Below are 16,003 nucleotides of genomic sequence, written 5' to 3' on the forward strand. Positions count from 1 at the left end.
CCCTGGATCCCAGGAATACCACTTGATCGTGGTGAATAATTCTTTTTATATGCTGTTGAATTCGATTTGCTAGTATCTTATTGAGAATTTTTGCATCCATATTCATCAGGGATATTGGCCTGTTGTTCTCTTTTTTTACTGGGTCTCGGTCTGGTTTAGGAACCAAAGTAATACTGGCTTCATAGAATGAGTCTGGAAGTTTTCCTTCCCTTTCTATTTTTTGGAATAGCTTGAGAAGGATAGGTATTATCTCTGCTTTAAACGTCTCATAGAACTCCCCTGGGAAGCCATCTGGTCGTGATCTCTTATTTGTTGGGAGATTTTTGATGACTGATTCAATTTCTTCGCTGGTTATGGGTCTGTTCAAGCTTTCTATTTCCTCCTGTTTGAGTTTTGGAAGTGTGTGGTGTTTAGGAATTTGTTCATTTCTTCCAGGTTGTCCAGGAATTTTTCATAGAATTCCCTGATATAATTGTTGGCATATAATTTTTCATAGAATTCCCTGATAACTGCTTGTATCTCTGAGGGATTGGTTGTAATAATTCCATTTTCATTCATGATTTTATCTATTTGGGTCATCTCCCTTTTCTTTTTGAGAAGCCTGGCTAGAGGTTTATCAATTTTGTTCATTTTTTCAGAAAACCAACTCTTGGTTTCGTTGATCTGCTCTACAGATTTTTTAGATTCTATATTGTTTATTTTTGCTCTGATCTTCATTATTTCTCTTCTGCTGGGTTTAGGCTGTCTTTTCTGTTCTGCTTCTATTTCCTTTAGGTGTGCTGTTAGATTTTGTATTTGGTATATTTCTTGTTTCTTGAGATAGGCCTGGATTGCAATGTATTTTCCTCTCAGGACTGCATCCACTGCATCCCAAAGCATTTGGATTTTGCATTTTCATTTTCGTTTGTTTCCATATATTTTTTAATTTCTTCTCTAATTGCCTGGTTGACCCATTCATTCGTTAGTAGGGTGTTCTTTAACCTCCATGCTTTTGGAGGTTTTCCAGACTTTTTCCTGTGGTTGATTTCAAGCTTCATAGCATTGTGGTCTGAAAGTATGCATGGTATGATCTCAATTCTTGTATACTTATGAAGGGCTCTTTCGTGACCCAGTATGTGATCTATCTTGGAGAATGTTCCATGTGCACTTGAGAAGAAAGTATATTCTGTTCCTTTGGGATGCAGAGTTCTAAATATATCTGTCAAGTCCATCTGATCCAATGTCTCATTCAGGGCCCTTGTTTCTTTTTGACCGTGTGTCTAGATGATCTATCCATTGCTGTTAGTGGGGTGTTAAAGTCCCCTGCAATTACCACATTCTTTTTTTTTTTTTTTTCAACGTTTTTATTTATTTTTTTGGGACAGAGAGAGACAGAGCATGAACGGGGGAGGGGCAGAGAGAGAGGGAGACACAGAATCGGAAACAGGCTCCAGGCTCCGAGCCATCAGCCCAGAGCCTGACGCGGGGCTCGAACTCACGGACCGCGAGATCGTGACCTGGCTGAAGTCGGACGCTTAACCGACTGCGCCACCCAGGCGCCCCTTTTTTTTTTTTTCAACGTTTTTATTTATTTTTTTGGGACAGAGAGAGACAGAGCATGAACGGGGGAGGGGCAGAGAGAGAGGGAGACACAGAATCGGAAACAGGCTCCAGGCTCCGAGCCATCAGCCCAGAGCCTGACGTACCACATTCTTATCAATAAGGTTGTTTATGTTTGTGAGTAATTGTTTTATATATTTGGGGGCTCCCATATTCGGCTCATCGACATTTATAATTGTTAGCTCTTCCTGATGGATAGACCCTGTAATTATTATATAATGCCCTTCATCTCTTGGTACAGCCTTTAATTTAAAGTCTAGTTTTCTGATATAAGTATGGCTACTCCACCTTTCTTTTGGCTTCCAGTAGCATGATAAATAGTTCTTCATCTCCTCACTTTCAATCTGAACGTGTCCTCAGGTCTAAAATGAGTCTCTTGTAGACAACAAATAGATGGGTCTTGTTTTTTTATCCATTCTGATACCTTATGTCTTTTGGTTGGTGCATTTAGTCCATTTACATTCAGTGTTATTATAGAAAAAATATGGGTTTAGAGTCATTGTGATGTCTGTAGGTTTCATGCTTGTAGCGATGTCTCTGGTACTTTGTCTCACAGGATCCCCCTTAGGATCTCTTGCAGGGCTGGTTTAGTGGTGACGAATTCCTTCAGTTTTTGTTTGGGAAGACCTTTATCTCTCCTTCTATTGTAAATGACAGATTTGCTGGATAAAGGATTCTCGGCTGCATATTTTTTCTGTTCAACACAATGAAGATCTCCTGCCATTCCTTTCTGGCCTGCCAAGTTTCAGTAAAGAGATCCATCACGAGTCTTATCGGTCTCCCTCTATATATTAGAGCATGTTTATCCCTTGATGCTTTCAGAATTTTCTTTTTCCTTGTATTTTGCCATTTTCACTATATGTTGTGCAGAAGATCAATTCAAGTTACGTCTGAAGGGAGTTCTCTGTGCCTCTTGGATTTCAATGCCTTTTTCCTTCCCCAGATCAGGGAAGTTCTCAGCTATTATTTCTTCAAGTACACCTTCAGCACCTTTCCCTCTCTCTTCCTCCTCTGGAATACCAATTATGCGTAGATTATTTCTCTTTAGTGCATCACTTAGTTCTCTTTTTCCCCTCATACTCCTGGATTTTTTTTATCTTTTTCTCAGCTTCTTCTTTTTCCATAATTTTATCTTCTAGTTCACCTATTCTCTCCTCTGCCTCTTCAATCTGAGCCGTAGTCATCTCCATTTTATTCTGCAATTCATTTATAGCATTTTTTAGCTCCTCCTAACTGTTCCTTAGTCCCTTGATCTCTGTAGCAATAGATTCTCTGCTGTCCTCCATACTGTTTTCAAGCCCAGCGATTAATTTTTATGACTATTCTTCTAAATTCACTTTCTGTTATATTGTTTAAATCCTTTTTGATCAGTTCATTAGCTGTTGTTATATCCTGGAGATTCTTTTGATGGGAATTCTCTCGTTTCATCATTTTAGATAGTCTCTGTGGTGGGGAACTGCAGGGCAGTTCCCCTGTGCTGTCTTAAATAACTTGCATTGGTGGGCGGGGCCGCAGTCAGACCTTATGTCTGCCCGCAGCCCACTGCTGGGGCCACCGTCAGACTGGTGTGGACCTTCTCTTCCCCCCTCCTAGGGGCGGGATTCACTGTGGGGGTGGTGTGGCCCGACTGGGCTACTTGCACACTGCCAGGCTTGTGGTGCTGGGGATCTGGCGTATTAGCTGGGGTGGATCGGCAAGGTGCACAGGGGTGGGAGGGGCAGGCTTAGCTCACTTATCCTTTGGTGATCCACTTTGGGAGGGGCCCTGTGGCACTGGGAGGGAGTCAGACCCGCTGCCGGAGGGATGGATCCACAAAAGCACAGCATTGGGTGTTTGCACAGTGCAAGCAAGTTCCCTGGCAGGAACTGGTTCCCTTCGGGATTTTGGCTGGGGGATGGATGAGGGAGATGGCACTGGAGAGCTTTGTTCCCTGCCAACTGAGTTCTGTCGTCCGAGGCTCAACAACTCTCTCTCCCATTGTCCTCCAGCCTTCCCGTTCTCTGAGCAGAGATGTTAACTTATAACCTTCCAGATGTTAAGTCCTGCTTGCTGTCAGAACATACTCCGTCTGGCCCCTCCACTTTTGCAAGCTAGACTCGGGGCCTCTGCTCGGCCAGCGGGCTGCCCCTCTGCCCCAGCTCCCACCCGCCATTCCGTGTAGCACGCACCGCCTCTCCGCCCTTCCTACCCTCTCCCGTGGGCCTCTCGTCTGCACTTGACTCCGGAGACTCCGTTCTGCTAGTCTTCTGGCAGTTTTCTGGGTTATTTAGGCAGATGTGGGTGGAACCTAAGTGATCTGCAGGACGAGGTGAGCCCAGCGTCCTCCTACACCGCCATCTTCCTACCCTCTCCTATGCTGCTCCCTTTTAGTGGAGCCTCATTAAACAATCTTAAAAATGGCATTTAGTATTGAGATACTATGGGTCATTGCCAAGTCTTAAGAAAAGGGTCAGAACTCATTTGTATGAAAATATTTAGAAAGCTTTCCCAAAGCCTGCCAATATCAAATCAAGGCTTAACCTGTACCTAGATTGTACTTTCAATGTTTACCACCTTGGCTTTGCCAGTTACCCTTGGTAGTTCTACCATAGATGGATTACTTAATTCTTGGGGGAGTATCCTCAAAGTTTTACTGTTTGTTTTGTATGGGTTTTTTTTAAATTTTTTATTCAGTTTTTTTTTTTAATTTAAATTCCAGGATAGTTAACATACAGGGTTATATTAGCTTCAAGTATACAATGTAGTGATTCAACAATTCTATACATTACTCAGTGTTCATCATGGTAAGTGTACTCTCTAATCCCCACCATTTATTTTATCCATCCCCCTACCCACCTCCCATCTGGTAACCATCAGCTTCTTCTCTATATTTAAGAGTCTGTTTCTTGGTTTTCCTGTGTTCATTTCTTTCTTAAATACCACAAATGAGTGAAATTGTTTTATCTTTATTTTTGCATATTTATTAGTGGTTTTTATTTTCTAGTTACCATTAGATTTATATATAACATCTTTTTTTTTTTAATTTTTTTTTCAACGTTTATTTATTTTTGGGACAGAGAGAGACAGAGCATGAACGGGCGAGGGGCAGAGAGAGAGGGAGACACAGAATCGGAAACAGGCTCCAGGCTCCGAGCCATCAGCCCAGAGCCTGACGCGGGGCTCGAACTCACGGACGGCGAGATCGTGACCTGGCTGAAGTCGGACGCTTAACCGACTGCGCCACCCAGGCGCCCCTATATAACATCTTTTGTACATAGCAGTCTATATTACGTTGATGGTCACTTAAGTTTGAATCCATTCTTTACTCCTCTCCTCCCAACTTTTATGTATATGGTATCATACTTTACATCTTTCTGTGAGTCCCTTGAATGACTTGTACACACATACTTATTTTTACTACTTTTGTGCCTCTTACTTTTCTTTATTCTTGCTTATGGTCTTTCCTTTCCACTCAAATAGTCCCCCTTTAATATTTCTTGTAGGGCTGGTTTAGTGGTCATGAATTCCTGTAACTTTTGGTTGTCTGAGAAACTCTTTATCCTTTTCAGAACGATAGTCTTGCTGGATAGATTATTCTTGGCTGCAAGTCTTTATTTTTGTGTTTGTTTTTCCTTTCAGCGCTTTTAATATATCATGCCACTTCCTTGTAGTCTGCAAAGTTTCTACTAAAAAATCAGCTGATGGCCTTATGGGGCTTCCCTTGTAAGTAACTGCTTTCTTTTATCTTGCTTTTAAAATTCTTTCTTGGGGCGCCTGGGTGGCGCAGTCGGTTAAGCGTCCGACTTCAGCCAGGTCACGATCTCGCGGTCCGTGAGTTCGAGCCCCGCGTCAGGCTCTGGGCTGATGGCTCAGAGCCTGGAGCCTGTTTCCGATTCTGTGTCTCCCTCTCTCTCTGCCCCTCCCCTGTTCATGCTCTGTCTCTCTCTGTCCCAAAAATAAATAAACGTTGAAAAAAAAAATTTAAAATTCTTTCTTCATCACTACTTTCTGCCATGTTAAACACTGTTGTCTTGGTGTGGACCTCTTTGGACTGATTTTGTTAGGGGCTGACTATGCCTCCTAGATTTCTTTACCCTCCTCAGATTCAGGAAGTTTTCAGCTATTATTTCTTTGAATAAATTTTCTGTGCTCTTTTTTTGTCTTCTTTTTCTAGAATCCCTATAATGCAAATGTTATTACATTTGATGGTGCTGCTGATTTGCCGAAGTGTATTCTCATTTTTCATAATTTTTTTTCTCTTGCCTGCTTAGCTTGATTACTTTCCTTTACTTTGTCCTCCACATCACTGATTTGTTCTTCTGCTTCATCTACTCTCCCATTTATTCCATCTAGTGTATTTTTAATTTCATTTATTATGTTCTCGTCATTAATTGGTTCTTTTTCATCTCACTGTTAAGGGTATCACTGATAACCACCACTCTTTTCTCCCAAGTCCAATGAGTATCTTTATGATCATTACTTTAATTTTTCTATCAGGCACATTGCTTATCTCTGCCTTTCTTAGGTCTCTTACTGTGATTTTGTCCTTTTTCTTCTGGAACATATTCCTCTGTCCTCAGTTTGTCTAACTCTGTGTTAGGAAAGATAGCTAGATCTCCACTTGAAAGTAATGGCCTTATGAAAAAGAGGTCATGTAGTGTCCTGCTGTGCACTGTCCCCTGTTCACAAGAACCTGGAGCTTCATGGGTGTCTCCTATGTGAGATGAACACAAGCTGTTGTATGGCTGAGCCACTTTTTCCTTCAATCCAATGGCTCTCTTTGCCTGTTTTGGGCAGTGGTTAGTCCCTATGGTGTTAGTGGGTCAGTCTGGGGACACCGTGGGCTTGAGGTGAGTCACACCAGGTGCTTGCCAGAGATGTAGCACCACCAAACTGCAGGATGCTTTCTGTGACTTGTCCTCTAAGAAGCTTTTGTTGGTGGGCAGGCATACAGTCATACCAGTTGTCTGCCTCTAGGGCCTTCATCTGACTGGTGTGTGTGGTTATCTTTCCCTCTTTCTGAGGTAAGAGTCACTCTGGAGTGGTGATGGCTACTATAGAGGCTGCTTGTATACTGCCAGACCTGCAGGTCTACCCTATATGGATTCTGGCTAAGTGCATATTAAAGAGGGAAAAGCCATCCAAAGCACAGTGTGGGGGAGTGGTACGGTGGGGCAGTGGTGCTAGCAAGCTTTGCACACCCTGGTCCTCTGTGGGAGGTTTCCTGCAGCACTGGGACTGACATGGCTCTGTGAAGAGGTGGACGGGTGAAAGCACAGCATGGGGGACTGGAGGATTAGGGAGAGAATGGCAGTGCTAGCAAGTTAAGTAGCAAGTCCCTCAGGTGGGTGTGTTTACACTGGGGACACAGGAGGGACATGGCACTTGCCAGTTCCTTTGTTCCTGGAGGGGTTACCCAGAGATTTCTGTCCCTTCAGGACATGCTCTTGGATTAGTAAAAAACTCCCTTGTGTAAGCCCCAGGCACCTTTCAAACTGCTGCCTCTAGCTGTATCTCTGTGGGCTGCTTATTGTGCAGTGTTTTTAAGGGTATGAACTCAGTTCCTTCTAGCCCTCCTGGCTCTGCTAGGGCCCAGTGTGTTGATTTTTTTAATTTCAAGGTTTTAAGTTCCACTGCTTTTAAGAACTCACAAACTTTGGCCCCTCTGGTTTTCAAAGCCAAATGTTATGGGGATTCATCTTCCCTGTGCAGACTTCCTATTGTGGGGGTATGTTTGTCTCCCCTCCTTGTCTGCAGCGTCCCTCCCTCCCACGGACAGTTCTGCAAGCGCGTTTAGTTCCTGAGAGTCCACCCTTCTTACCCTACCTTCTTTGATGCGCCTCCTCTCTTCATTTAGTTGTGGAATTTATTCTGCCAGTCTTTAGGTCATTTTCTAGGTTATTTATACTGATGAGAATGTTCTCTAGTTGTATCCATGAGATGAGGTGAGCCCAGGGTCCTCCTACTTCACCATCTTTCCAATCCTGAGTTATTTTTTGGGAGTTGTCCAAGTGCAGAGCATGGTGGATTTTGCAAAGAAGCACAAAGCACATCCCTGGTCCTCCTGGAGCTCTGTCTAGTCAAGCAGGCGCAGATGTATCTGTTTTGTTTATTTAAATACTTTAATTTTTTTAGAGCAGTTTTAGGTTCAAAGCATTTACTTCCTTAATTATTCCCCAGTCTGCTCTGGATTTCTAAATAGCTTAGCCACCGCTACGTTTATTACAACCTTTCTAATCTCTGCCTTGATTTCTTAGTTTCTTAATTAATATTTTGTCTTTTTCTGCAGGACTATCAAAAATTAACTCAAATTTGATCATGTTACTTCTTTGAATATCTCCCTATGATTTCTAATTATATTTAAGTGCCATGCTAAATCCCTACATTTGGCTTATAAAGCCCTTAATGGTCCAGTCCAATCTCATGTTAAACCACCCTGTACAAGCTGTGCTGCTACAAACACAATAGGCATTTTTTAATTTGCTGAGAGGCACACACACTATACTGACTTTAAGCCTTTGCAAATGCAATGTCACATTCTTAGTGAGTCTATCTCCGATGAATTACACTAAATTAGGTTTTCTACTACAAATCTCTTAACTGTTGCCTTCATTTTCCATCATTGCCTGGTTTGTAATTACTGATATAATGTCTTTATTTCCCTCTAGAATCTAAAGTCCAGAGGCCCATGAAATGTATGTAGTTTTTTTTTATCATTGATTGATCAATGTATCTAAATAAATACATGAGGAATAGACAAATAAATATTATAGAGGATGCTATAAAGTCAAACTGCCCCTCTGATATTTTTCTGTATTAAAATAACGCTTCCCTTTTTTCTTTCAGAGCCATGTTAGCAACCTGTCCAGCAGACTTCCTGCAAACTCTGTCCAAAAGATTTCACTGGTGTTCAGAATAAGAAATAAAAATATCAATCTTCTAATTTAGACTATGCTTAATACAAGAGGAAAAATATTTTCAAATGAGGCCAAGAAGAAAATTAGTATATTATTAATATAAATTTAATAAAGACCCAGATGTGAATGAGGAGTTATAGTGAAAGATGTCAAATAGATGATCATAACCAGATGTGGAGAGAAGGAATTGGGACACCAAATTAGGGTATATTCTGATACCCTAATTTTGCTTTGTTACTTAAGGTTGTTAAATTAGGTCTTAACTTTCCAAATAGACTGTGAGTTCCTTTAAAACAAAGATTTTTATCCATGTAATAAACTCATTAAGTTATACAACTCGCAACATGTTGAGATGTTTATATTTTAACTATTATGCATAATTAATGAGTGCTCATTTTAAAAAATCAGTTATTTCAAACAAATAATTCATTAATTATTACCATGTATGAGAAATTTATAAATAATTGATACCAGGTAGTAGGTAAATATAAAAGGATTAGAGGAGTCTTGTGGAAATTAATATCCATAGAGATATACTTAAGAAGTTATCAGAAGGTCCTCAGGAGCTACCAGTAGACCACCACTTACAAGGTGAGATCTGCTGTTAGGGTGTTATTGCCGCCACCTCTGTTGCCCCACAATCTGACTCTCATGCCCATCAAGCAAGTGAATGAACGCTTGTATGCAGAGCCCAACTACTGTCATTGTATGTAAACACTGACAAATCGTGATCTCACTACTAACTTCAACAGTGACAAAAGATGCCTCTGACTGACTTCTGCCATGAAATCTCATATGAAAGTATTTTCCTGATGGATCAATTTTGTACAAAGAATCCTAGCTGAAATGGAATCTGAAAAATGCTGTTTTTAACTTTCCAACATCTTAAATTGGAATAGAAGGGAACTAAAATTGAGCAAATCAGTCCACAATCTCCTCTCTCTCTCTCTCTCCCTCCTTCCCTCTCTCTCTCTCTCTCTCTTTTTCTGTGTGCTCTACTTCCCCAATACTGGTCATCTTTTTTCACTCAATAGATACTAGTCTCCTTGATAAAAAACTGGAGTCAACAGAATTAGAAGACAAGCCGCAGATTGAGAGGAAATATTTGCAAAGGATATATCTGATAAAGAACTGTTATCTCAAATGCACAAAGAACTCTTAACATTCAACAAGAAGAAAATGAAAAACTAGACATAAAAATAACAAAAAGCTCTGGACACTTCACCAAAGACAATACACAGATGTCAAATAGGTATATTAAGCATGTAAAATTACATATGCTCAAAACCATATGTCATCAGGAAATTGAAAATTAAAACAATGAAATACTACTACTCACTCAACACAATGGCCAAAGTCCAGAACACTGACAACACCAAACACTGGTAAGGATTAATGTGGGAAACAAAGGCAGAAGGAAATGGCAGATAAAATTAAATTTCCTTATAATCTGCAGCCCATTGGCAAATACTTGAGGCTGGCAGAGTAAAACATTTCTCCAGGAACTCCCTACCGCCTTAATGCTAATGCTTTGCTACAGGGAAAAACCTTAGCTTGACAATAGCTAGGCCTCCAGGATCCAGTGAGTCCTTTTCAGCATATGAAAATCACATTGGAAACCTGCCCTTGACTTTACCTCCCCCAACTCCCAAGTATCTCTTCGTGGTCCCAGGGAAGCTCTTTCTGCCCAGGGATCCTGTCCCCATGCCTTTGCACCAAAGACGTATCCAAGAATTCTATCTGGGCTGTTGGCTCTGGACCCCATGAACCCCACTATCACCCCCAAAACCTCATCATTTATCTGGTGCCCAATATGTGGGGCTACTAGGAGTCTTTTTATCTGGACTCTGAGCTTCAGTGCAAGTTCAGTGAGTACTTCTCTTTTCTTCACTTACTCTCATTTCAGGGGCCTTTTGAGAAGTATGGTCTTATTGGAACACTTTCATGTCTATTGCTCAGGCTGCAATTCTCTAGCACTACTTTCCAAGGCTACTCTACAGGGAGGAGAAAGACTGCCTTTTGGCCGGAAGTTAGTACCCCGGCTGGAATGGTAATAAGACCCAGAAACTTGATGCCCTCTCTTTATTCTTGTCCTTGTATAAAGTTGTCTGTCGGGAATGGGACAGCCACCTAAGTGACTAGCATGGCTGCTAATCTTAAGAGTCCCATGTGAGGTTTCCTCCTCATTGGTCTAACGTGATCTCCTCCACATCTCTTGTCTAGCTGCTTCTGGCCACAGGACCTCCACTGGGAGCCTGCCGTCAGCTCCGGATCCCACAAACCCCACTATAACCCCCAAAAACTTCATCAAGGATGCAGAGTGAAAGGAACTTTCATCCACTGCTAGTGGGAGTACAAAATGGCACAGCCGCTTTAGAAGACAATTTGGTACTTCCTTACAAAACTAAACACTATATAATTGTACTTGGATATAGCAAAAGGAGTTGAAAACTTATGTCCACAAAAAAAAAAAAATCTGCACACAGATGTTTACTGAAGCTTTATTCATAATTTCCAAAACTTGGAAGCAACAAGATATTTTTCACTATGTGGATGGATAAACTGTGATATATACAGACAAAGGAATATTATTTAGTGCTGAAAAGAAATGATCTTGCAATGAAAAGACATGGAAGAACCCTACATGTACATTGCTAAAGCAAAGAACAGAATCTGATAAGGCTACCTATTCTATGATCCCAACTATATGATCTTCTGGAAAAGGCAAAACTACGGAGACAGTAAAACGATCAGTGTTTGCTAGGTGTAAAGAAGGAATGAATAGGGGAAACACAGGATTTTGGGGGGCGTGTAAATATTCTGTACAATACTATAATGATGGATACATGTCAATATACTTTTGTCAAACCCATACAATGCACAACACTAAGAGTGAAATCTAATGTAAACAATGGACTTTCAGTGATAAAGACATGTCAACATAGTTTCAGCAATTTCAAGGTGGCTTCAGCAATTTTAACAAATGTAACATTCTGATCTGGGATGCTGTTGGTGAGGGAGGCTCTGTGTGTGTTGGGGCAGGGAGTAAAAGGAAACTATCTTCTACTCAATTTTGCTGTGGATTTCAAAACTAAAAGTATATATAATCTAAAAATTACAATATTTTAATAAAAAATGGGAGGGCAGTGAAAAGAACACCAAACATGAGTCTGATGATTAAATAACTATAGGAATTTACTTTTAGGATGGCAATTAAGATGATGAATTCAGGAAATTCTCACTGAATGTAAGTGCATTGAAAAAGAAGATATTTAATTGACCTCTAAACACAGATTGGACAGAGTATTAAATCACATGTCATCTACCCTGTAATTTCCTTAAGGATTTTATTGATGTTCCTCAGTACCATCTTCTCTGAGTATCCATCTTACCATTAGTGGTTTTGTTGAATTAATGATTGTGAGGTTAGGAATATTATTATTTAAAAAAAAATTTTAATGTTTATTTTTGAGAGACAGAGAGACAGTGCAAGTGGGAGAGAAGGAGAGAGAATGTGAAGCCGGCTCCAGACTCTGAGCTGTCAGCACAGAGCCCGATGTGGGGCTCAAGCCCACACACTGTGAGACCATGAACTGAATTGAAGTCAGACGCTTAAACCAACTGACCCACCCAGGTACCTCAGGAATGTTATTTTCTAAGATATATACAAATAAGTTAATATAATTGTGGGCAAATTATACATCAATGTTACTTTCTAGAAAATGGAATACATAATTAAACATAGATATGCCATTATGTTTTCATGACTTGTAATTTGGTGACTTTGATATTAACATGAAAAGGTATACAATTCTGTTGAAAAATTATATAAAACGGCTTTGGTAGGACACAGTGATATAGGATTTTGGTTTGGTTTTTTTGTTTCTTTATTTGTGAGGTTTTTTGGCATATGGTTTAGGTTTTTATCTGCACTGCTCATCTGCCTTGCAGAAAAGAGGTTTTAAGTGGGACTTTCTTTTCTTTGCACTTAAAGTAGACTGGTTCCTGGAAAATATTCTTTATATGAGCAAACTGTTTTTTTTTAAAGCCAAAGAACATTTACACTTGGTTTGTATATGGACTGAAATGATTAAGGTAAAGAAAGAGTGAAAATATTTTGCTATAAAGGAGTTAAATTTAATGCCCATAGACAGACTGAAGAATCTGGTGTTTCCTTTAATCTGTCAATGTGATCCTCAATTCAGGATCAACATACTTGTTTGTATTTGACAACGTACTAAACATGATATTGACATTATGTGTAGATATCTGTATTGTTTTAAGGTCGAGTAGCAGACATTCACAACCAAACACCATTTATGATGAGTAGTATCAATTGACTAAATTCTTCATTTAGGGGAAGTGCCATTTGAGATCACCTCTTCTATTTGTATAAATGTTTTCTTCTATTTTGTTTGAATCTCAATGTTTCATCATTATCTGAATTAGCTGCACCAGATCGATTCCTTTTATCCTATTTTATCTAACTTGAGGGCCAGCTACTCATTCAAAGACCATAATTGAGATTCTAGAAAACATCTTCAATATTGTTGTCTCCCTGGCTTCCAACTCTGTTTTCAGCATATAGTTTCCTTGTTACAAAAATACATCATGAATTGAAAATAAAAAGGAATTGATAAAGCATCTAAATAGATCACAAAGTTGATGGTTCTTCATTGATTGCCTCATGCCTTTATTGTTAGCTGTGGTTATGACAGACCGTGTCATGGGTAGAAGCCTGAAATACCCAACGGTAATTCTTTTTTTTTTACAAATACTTCATGAGAAATTAGACAATCAAGATTCAGTAATTTTTTTTAAAGTAGTTCAGCTGAATTCAGAGAAATCACCAAACTGCCAGTGAGTTATTAAGGGATACCATAGAAACATATTTTAGAAAATATTAGAACATTATTGTTCAGAGAGCTATAAAGCGCTGCTCTGGAATTTTCAACAAGACAGGCATCATTCAAGTGATGAATTTATAGCTAGAAATAAAGTGTCCTTTACCATAAGTTCTTAACTCCTATGTGCACAGTGCCACCAACAGGAAAGACATGAACTATCAAATAATAATGCACTTAATTTTCAAAAGGAAACCAGAGACTTTCAATAATCTTCAGAGCATAAAAAGAATTATTCTCTACTATGGCATATATTGAAACCATTCTAATTTTGAATGCTAACATTAGAGTTTAAATAACTTTATTCTGCTTTATCTCTAATCTAGAACAACATTCTTCATCAGGAAATCTTGTGGTGATATTCAAATGTTTTCAACATGGACCACAGTAAGACTGTTTTTTTTTTTAATTATGACCTAGGACAGATATATATATATATATATATATATATATATATATATATATCTATCTACAAACAAGCAAAAATAAAACTCCAGAAAACAATATTTACACTTACTATATGTAATATACTTGATATTTCATATTTCTCTGCCTTCTGATGGAATAACCTCCATGACTACTGCATTCTCATAGAGTAAGCTCCATGAGTGCCTTGCTTAATAAAGGTACCCATATAAACATCCAGGGCTTCAGTCAGTGCCAAGTCCATACTTAATTATATGCACTGAATAAATGTGAGAATCTTCCCAGCAGCTCAAGACGAGCATAAAAATTCTGCCCGTTGAAATTATTTCTTTGAATTTTGAAATACTTTGGGGAAAAAAAGTTAAAATCTTAAGCAATAAGTGATAAAATTAGGTATTGGCATTTGAAAGCAAGTTTCTTTGGGAATACAACCCAGGTGGAGAGCCAGAAGGAGAAGTGGGAAAAGGAGTCAGAAACTCTGATAGATATTTGATTTATTAAAAAATAACACACTAACATACTCACCAGTCTGTTTTTTTTTTCCTTTTGTGTGGTGGTTCTCTTAATTCTTACATTTGCTAAGAGGTAGATTTCCCCAGGCCGTTCTACAGATATCATATAGGTAGCATTGATGCTTCTGATGTCTATTAACCAAAGATATATTGATAACAGTTCACAGAATATGACCATGAGGAAAACAGTTTTCCTTTTGTAACTGAATCAAGTCTCGCCGAAACATACCTTATTCAAAATTATATTTTAGCTAATCATTTTATGACCTTAGCATTTTAATAGTATCTTTAATTAATATATATTCAATACTAAGCTCCATTGTATGTATATATGTACATAGATGGATATAGGCATATTTCAACAAGAGAAACATCATATATATTGAAATGCCATAAATACACACATATTTATTTTTTAACAAGTAAAAATACTTTTTAAAATTGTATAAATCATTTTTTCTGTCACAGTGAACTGCATTTACAAATTATAAAATTTTAAAATGCAACATGATTCGTGCAGGAAATAAGTACTGTGTATTAAATGTTAGGCCTTTAAAAAGCTGTCCCAAAGGACAAGTTACAGATACCTACCACAAGGGGGCTCAGTAAGGAGGAAAAGGGAAGAAAATAGAGCATGATATTTTGAAAAGAAGAAATATGAAAATGCCATGTCATAGTTTAAAGGTCCTCTCCTCTCCCTAGAAAATAAGAATTAAAAAGTGAAAGTTTCCGAGAGGAATTGCTGAGAGTTCTGATTTATCATGCACCCCACCTACACTGTTACAGGAAAACTGAATTGACATTACTCAGGAATCACAGCAGGGTAATTTTTAGACAATGCAAATGATTAGTACACTTAAAAATGATTTTACAGATTCATACACATCTTTATAAATTCAAAGTTAAAGATCTTTCTTAAAAGGGAAGAGTATAATCAGTGTGGATAATGAGGCTTCTTTTACTTCCTCTTCCTCTTTTTTTCCTCTTTGGACTTTTCCTGATTCTTCTCTTTCTGTTATTCTCCTCCTCCTTCTCTTTCTCCTTTCCCCTCCACTTCCACATTTTCACCTTTCTTTTCATATAAAAATACTTTTTGTTCATGGTATAATGCAAAGTTCAGAGGGGCTGGCATCAGGCATAGTTGTTGAATTTTAGTGTTTTGTAGGACTTTGGATGTATTATTAAATATTTATAAGCACTGGTTTCTTAACCAGTAAGTTTTACAAACACATCCTTCAGGACTGGGAGAATGGTAGATAATACATGTGTAACACCCATCACAGTAACTAGAAATTATTGATTCCTGAATAATAGATGTTTTTATTATGATGATGAGTTTTAATGATTTTACGAATATGAAATTATACAAATGAAGTTATTTAGTTTTTGTTGTCTTAATTTTCTTAATATTCAGAAGTGTATTATCATTTTAGCCTTTCAGTGTAAAATCCTATAAAACCTTTCTGCATTAAGAATGAAAAATCACAGGTATACACTGCTGATATGCAACCACAGTCAAGTATATGGGAGCTTTAGTACACAGAATTCATACACATTTGAAGATTTCAGAAATTAAAAAAAAAAGATTTCTTGGTAGAAAGCAAGAAAAGAAATGACTCAAATGATTTCATAAAAAAGGCACTAAGTATTGAATTAAAATATACAA

The 16,003-nt window shown here is 38.6% G+C and overlaps 1 pseudogene; it reads right to left on the reverse strand.

Moving 5' to 3' along the window:
* LOC115515012 overlaps positions 1 to 10,260 on the reverse strand; it is a 44,207-nt pseudogene extending 33,947 nt beyond the window's left edge.
* Between the last annotated feature and the right edge of the window lie 5,743 nt (positions 10,261 to 16,003).

This window comes from Lynx canadensis, chromosome B2 (assembly GCF_007474595.2).
Source record: "Lynx canadensis isolate LIC74 chromosome B2, mLynCan4.pri.v2, whole genome shotgun sequence".
Classification (NCBI taxonomy): Eukaryota; Metazoa; Chordata; class Mammalia; order Carnivora; family Felidae; genus Lynx; species Lynx canadensis.